Source organism: Octopus sinensis, linkage group LG1 (genome assembly GCF_006345805.1).
Source record: "Octopus sinensis linkage group LG1, ASM634580v1, whole genome shotgun sequence".
Lineage (NCBI taxonomy): Eukaryota > Metazoa > Mollusca > Cephalopoda > Octopoda > Octopodidae > Octopus > Octopus sinensis.
Genome location: NC_042997.1, coordinates 6,931,881 through 6,938,748, shown reverse-complemented (window position 1 = coordinate 6,938,748; position 6,868 = coordinate 6,931,881).

The following is a 6,868-nucleotide window of genomic DNA, read 5'->3' as shown; positions in this document are numbered from 1 at the left end:
ATAAGCAGCAAAGTTGACATGGCCCGCAGAATGTTTTCCTGTTTTCTCTGAACCTTCCAGTCGAGGGATTCTCACACATTATCCTTCTCTTCTCCACTTTTGCCCGACCCCTCCTTGAATACTGCTGTCAACTGTGGTGTCCCTACGCAAAACAAAATATTATGAGAATTGAAGCTCCCCAAAGGTCAATCACAAAAAAGATAGATTGCATGTCAGACCTTGACTACTGGGGTAGCCTAGAGAAACTGAAACGGTATTCACTCCAACGACGCCGTGGACGCTACGTTATCTTATGATGTGGAAAATATTCCATCAGCACTGTCCGAATGATGTTGGCATCACCTTCAAAATACATCCAAGGCTGGGACCACGTGCCATCCGTCCACAATAAAAATTTAAATCGCATCACGTAACGACAATACGGCACAAATATTTCACCTCAATTGGACCCGCTCTCTTCAACATTACACCAGGACACGTCAAAACAGAAACAGACCACAAAAAATTCAAGACGTATTTGGACAAATTCCTTCAAACAGTCCCGAACAAACCACCCACACCCGGATATGTCCACGCAAAAAATAACTCGGTGCTCGAATGGGCCTCGGTGCCCAAATCGTGAATTGAAAGACTTCGCCAGGTGGTGCTATTAAGTTAGACATGGCCTGGGCCAATACTGGCCAAAACCTTTCTAAGTTATTCTAAGTGATATATATATATATATTATATATATATATATATATAAAATTATAAATGAGGGTGAAAAATCGATATTAATTTAATAATACCATTAATTTAACACCAAGTGGCTTAGCACAAAAAACTACGGAGAAAATACAACTTTATACATAAATTATTAGAGAGTTATCCACTATGTGGATAACTCTAGTGCTAAAAATAGCTCCGAAGCAACCACAGATCTTCTGTGGTTGCTTCGGAGCTATTTTTAGCACTAGAGTTATCCACATAGTGGATAACTCTCTAATAATTTATATATATATATATATATATATATATAATATATATATATATATATGTGTGTATATATATATATATATGTATATATATATATATATATATATATATATATATTATATATATATATATATATATTGATGGTGGTGATGTGGGATCTTTGGCACCATGCAGTAGTGCCATATATATATATATATATATATATATATATATATGTATATATATTGATGGTTCTGATGTTGGGATCTTTGGCACCATGCAGTAGTGCCCCGTTCTACTGCTTCGGTTACTTTCAATGGAAAAATTTTGGACAAGTCCCTCCAGGATTTTCCAGATGTATATCCCTGCATATCTCTCCCGCCTTCTCTCCATATATATGCATAACTATATATATATATATATGTTGTGTATATATATATATATGTATATATATATATATATATATACACACATAATTATGCATATATATGGAGAGAATGCGGGAGAGATATGCAGTGATATACATCTGGAAAATCCGGAGGGTCTTGTCCAAAATTTTGCCATTGAAAGTAACCGAAGCAGCAGAACGGGGCACTACTGCATGGTGCCAAAGATCCCAACATCACCATCAAAATACAGGACCAGACATTTGCGTTTCAGGGAACCACAACTCTTAAATATCCCTCCTAAATGCCTGAGAGACCTGCATAGCGTGGATGTGGGTTTCTTTAAAATTAAACTGGATCTCTTCTTGTCAGGTGTTTCAGATGAACCTACCTCTCGGCAGGAAACACAGATGCGGGCAGCGGCTTCGAACTCCCTTGTTGAACAAGTGCCACGTATCAGAGGTAGTTTCACATACTAGTGTAGCTCATTCAACGGTGGTGCCACAGCACGGGAGCAGCTTTCTGGCTGAAGCATTTTAAAGGATTTAAGGATACATATATATCTAAATATATTTACATATACATATATATATATATTTACATATACATATATATTTACATATATATATGCATACATATATGGATATATACATGTATACATGTATTTACACACTCATCTATATATATACACATATATACAAACACCCACACCCACACATATACACACACGCGCGCACACACATACACACACACATATATATGTAGAAGTTTGAAAATTAATACACGAGTTGTTATGTATAAGCAAAATAAGAAAAGGTAGAAGATGCTAAAAAAAATTTTGTCAGAAGAACGTTTTGGTACCGTTTTGAGTCTTTGCGTGTGTTTCAAAACAGGAAAATCACTTAAATTGCGGAAAAATTAAGTGAAATATTTTTTTTTAAATATTTCTATAGATTTCAAATGTAAGAGACATTTTCCTTTTTTTTTGGGGGGGGGGGGTTCGGGCTCTGTCTCTGATTTTTACTCATGTGAGGTCTTGGTAGTGGGTAAGAAGTACTAGTCGTCCTAATATCTGAAATGAGTTCTTAGCTTTGATCTTTTTCAGCATTAGTAATAACTGAGAAAAGAGGCGACGAAAAAGATGGAAAAGAAGAAAAAGAAGACGAAGAAAAAGTAGAAGGGGGAGGAGGAGAACAACCCACCATCATTAATTCATATAAGCTGTCAGTGTGCCCTGCAAATCATCATCCATGAACTGCGGCATCCCTTTTCAACCAAATGTCTCCATACACGACCCACTTAATGATGAAGCCTTCGACACCATCCTTTAGAAAACTCCCCTACTAAAAATGGACGACAGCATGAATTTAATCTCTAAATGCACACTATCATAAAGAGCAAAAGACAACCCAAATCAATGAAAATTTTCCTAACACAAGTTCAAGTACGCTCGACAAAAACGCTGAAGCCGTCAGTAAAAGAATGCGGAAGACCTAACTTTGGTATATGTTTCAACCTAATTAAGTGATCGGAGTTCTCTTTCAAACAGGATCAATGTTTTACAGTGAAAAACAACTTCACATGTGCTTCGGAGAACCTAATATATGTATTAACTTGCTCTGGGTATCGAGAGCAATAAATAGGCTAAACCAAAAGCAGTCTACGACAAAGGATGTCTCTACATAGATCCCAGATCAAAATTCGGTAATACAGAAAAATAGCATTCGGCAAACACATCGACATTTGCGCCACTAAACAAACAACCCAGCTTCAGAAATTCCCCCTCTTTAAATTCAGGGACGATGCAACCTGTAGTCAGCATATTAGTAAGGAGTAATTTTTATCACAACATATAAATCCCTTTTGAATGCATCCACCACAAATGACACTATTAAAAGGGCCCTAGAATAATACCCACCTAAACATTAAAACCGATATATTCAGAAATCAGAACAGTAACTACCCATGGATTTATTCAGAACAATTCCAATCGCTACTATTACAACGACAACATTTCACTTTTAGGTCACTTGACCGTTTAAGAGGAATCTACCAACATAATACTCCTGCATTTTTATTGTTTTTTCTCTTCTTTCTTTACTCAGTCTCCTTCTTCTTCTTCTACGCTAACTGCTACCAAGATCTCACATGAGTAAAAAAGAGAGACAGTGACATACAAAAAATAGGAAAATGCTCCTACATTTTAAAACTATGGAATATTTAAAAAAAAACATTTCATTTAATTTTTCTACGATTTAATTATTTTTCATTCTTTGTAAAAGTCGCAAAGCCTGAAACCGGTACTAAAAATGTTCTTCATGATAAAATTATTTTAGCATTTTCTACCTTGCTTATTTTGCTGATATATATATATATATATATATATATATATATAGATATATATATATATATATATATATATAGATATATATATATATATATATATAATATATATATATATATATATATATATATATATATATATATATATATATATATATATATATATGTATATACATATATATATATATATATATATACATATATATATATATATATATATATATATATGTATGTATATACATATATATATATATATATATATATATATATATATATATATATATATATATGTATATATAATATATATATATATATATATATATATATATACATAGGGAGAATTTACGTAAAAAACAAAAGATGAAGACAGGTGGTGTACAAAACAAACAGATGTATTAGTATAACGCTCAGGAATAGAAAAAGTCTTTTACGTTTCGAGCCTAAGCTCTTCTACAGAAAGGGACAGAAAAAACAAGGAGAGAAACAAGGAGAGAAAAGTGTCTGTAGTGGCTATCGATCTATCATATATATATATGACTCTAATATTAATTTAAATTCGTAAGGCATCTTGCTGGCAGAATCGTTAGCAGAACATGAAAGATACTTAACTGCATGTTGTTCGTCATTACGTTGTGACTTGAAGTCCTCATGAGATCGAGTTTGCGTTTTGTTCTTCCTGTGCCGGTAAAGCAAAAGCAAGTTGTACATTAAACTCTTTGTAATTCAATTACCACCTCCACGAAAATTGCTGGCTTTGTACCAAAATTTGAAACCAATACCAATTAAAATTCTTTTGCTTCTACATTTTGTGAATTGTCGCTCACTACATCTTTTAACTATGAAGTCGTTTGGTCCAGTTCCTATATAAATTTTTATAAGTATAACTTTTTGCAGTAGTATGAATTTTAATCATGTCTTTTTTTCCTTATTTCAGCACTTGTTATGGATATTCTCACTTTAGTATCTCTTGTCAATTTCTCCAAAATAGATGCCATTTCATTCTAAGAGTTACAAATCTCAAGAGGCATAATATATTAAGTAAATAACGAAATAACCAAATTCCTTGAAAATCAATTCCAAATGTTTACATCTATTATGTTCTACAGCATGTGGCTGAATTGTTTCACCAATAGACTAAGGCTATACATCATGGTTGATTGTTGGAACAACTAACTTGTCTAAGCGTTGGAACGTGTGTTACTCCTACTGGTGGACCTGAAATTGTGAAAGTGCTTTGTCTTGACGAGATAAAGTTTCGCCCAATATTAACTACCTTAATTTTAAATCAATAAACTTCCTGCAAGTATACATTACGTAGAGCATACCAAGAAGATGAATTTCAAAATATGCAAAATAGAGAAAAGAAATAAACAAAAGAAGTGAAAGATAGTTTCTTTATATTCATTTTATCTGTACTGAAAAATAATATAAAAAGTAACACCGGGATGTTTTGAACAAGATTTTCTATTCAAATCATCTCATACGTTGAATTTGCATACATTTTATAATGGTAGAATGCAAATAACACTGTGGATTCTCTCACTCACAATTTCCATTGACATTTTTTGTTACTTGAGACACCACCATCAAGAATTTAGTCGGACAAGTTACTATTTTTAAAACTATATTTTAAACCTGTCTATCGGTCAGTTGTTGCTTAACTTCTTGGCTAAAACGGCATAAAAACACAAAGACCGTTTCTCAAGCTGTAGTGTGAACATGCACAAACACTACGTACGTGCGCACGAACGCACACACACACAGATCCATATTTATATATGACGGGTTCCTTTCAGTTTCGAGCTACTATATCTACTTACGTGGCATTCGCCGAGGCGATGTTATAGTAGAACACATTTGCCCAAGGTGCCACGAAATGGGACTAAACCCGGAGAAGTACTGACGCCTCCGCGAATATGCGTTAAAGTATTTTAATAGAAAATGAAGCCGAAAAATTTGAAATAAAATATAAGGACAGCACTTAATATGCATATCGATACTTTAGCATATAAAAAAGGATATGTCGATTTTCCAGAATCGCTGCCTCATACGAATGCATGGAGTTCATCGTGCATTCACATAAAAAACTCTTTCTGAAAAACTTCCCAAGATGTGCCGCCTTTCCCAAGTTGTGCACCGATTGATAAAATTATACGCAAATAAATGTGACATGTCCTATGGCTCTTGAACTTCTACCTTCACTGATGACTGCCAGATATGAATATTCTGGAGTGTATTAGTCAAGCAAGCCAACAAATCAGGATAGTTTTGTGGATCACATATAAGTACTTTTGCGTTCTAATCTCATTTAGAGAACTTAATTGCTAAAACGAAAGAGATAATTATCATAGAAACTATTATTGATAAAGGACGGAGAAACATTTCTTCATGAATTCTGGGGTTCAGTTAAATGTCAGCCCCGATATATAATTTCAAGAATCACTTCGAACATTTGGATGAATATCAACAAACTATTTCCTTGGTCAAGCCGTAGCCTCTCCACAATGTTGTATTCTCTGCAGCATCAATCAAGAGAGACGTCGCAAACTATCAGATATATGTTCTGAAATGGACTGATAGTCCTCACCTTGTCCCGTTGATGACAGTCTGTGATGTGATTAGGGCAACTCCCTTATAGTCAAATGAGATAGGAAAATCTTAAATTTCGAAAGCTTCCAAGATGATTTCACAAGAACTGAGCCATAATACCTTCCGTTATGGTTAATCATTTCAATTCCACAAAGTGCGCTTGCATATATCCACCTATGCAAGTGCCAGGCTTTCCACTTACTGACTTTCTCTGATAAGTTTTTGATCAATTTTTCTGTTTCTTCATTGATCGATACCACACCCATATATATTTCTTAACAATATAGTTAAGCGATGAAGAAAAAGAAAATCCCGAAACGTTTACCCATATTTTAAACACATACAAATGCAGACTATAATGTAATTTACGAACAAAATGTATTATTGTTATTGTCAAGGAAAAAAGACGAAGAAAGAGAAAAGCAGGAGAAAAACGAGAAGAAATGGAATGATCATCATGATGCAATCTCCGTCATGGTCCCAATCGTCATCATTGTCGTCGTTAGCATAAAAAATATCATCAGCATACTCATCATTAACATTGTAATTATTCTCATCACAAGGGATTGCTTAAGACGAAATTTTAAGCTTGAGGC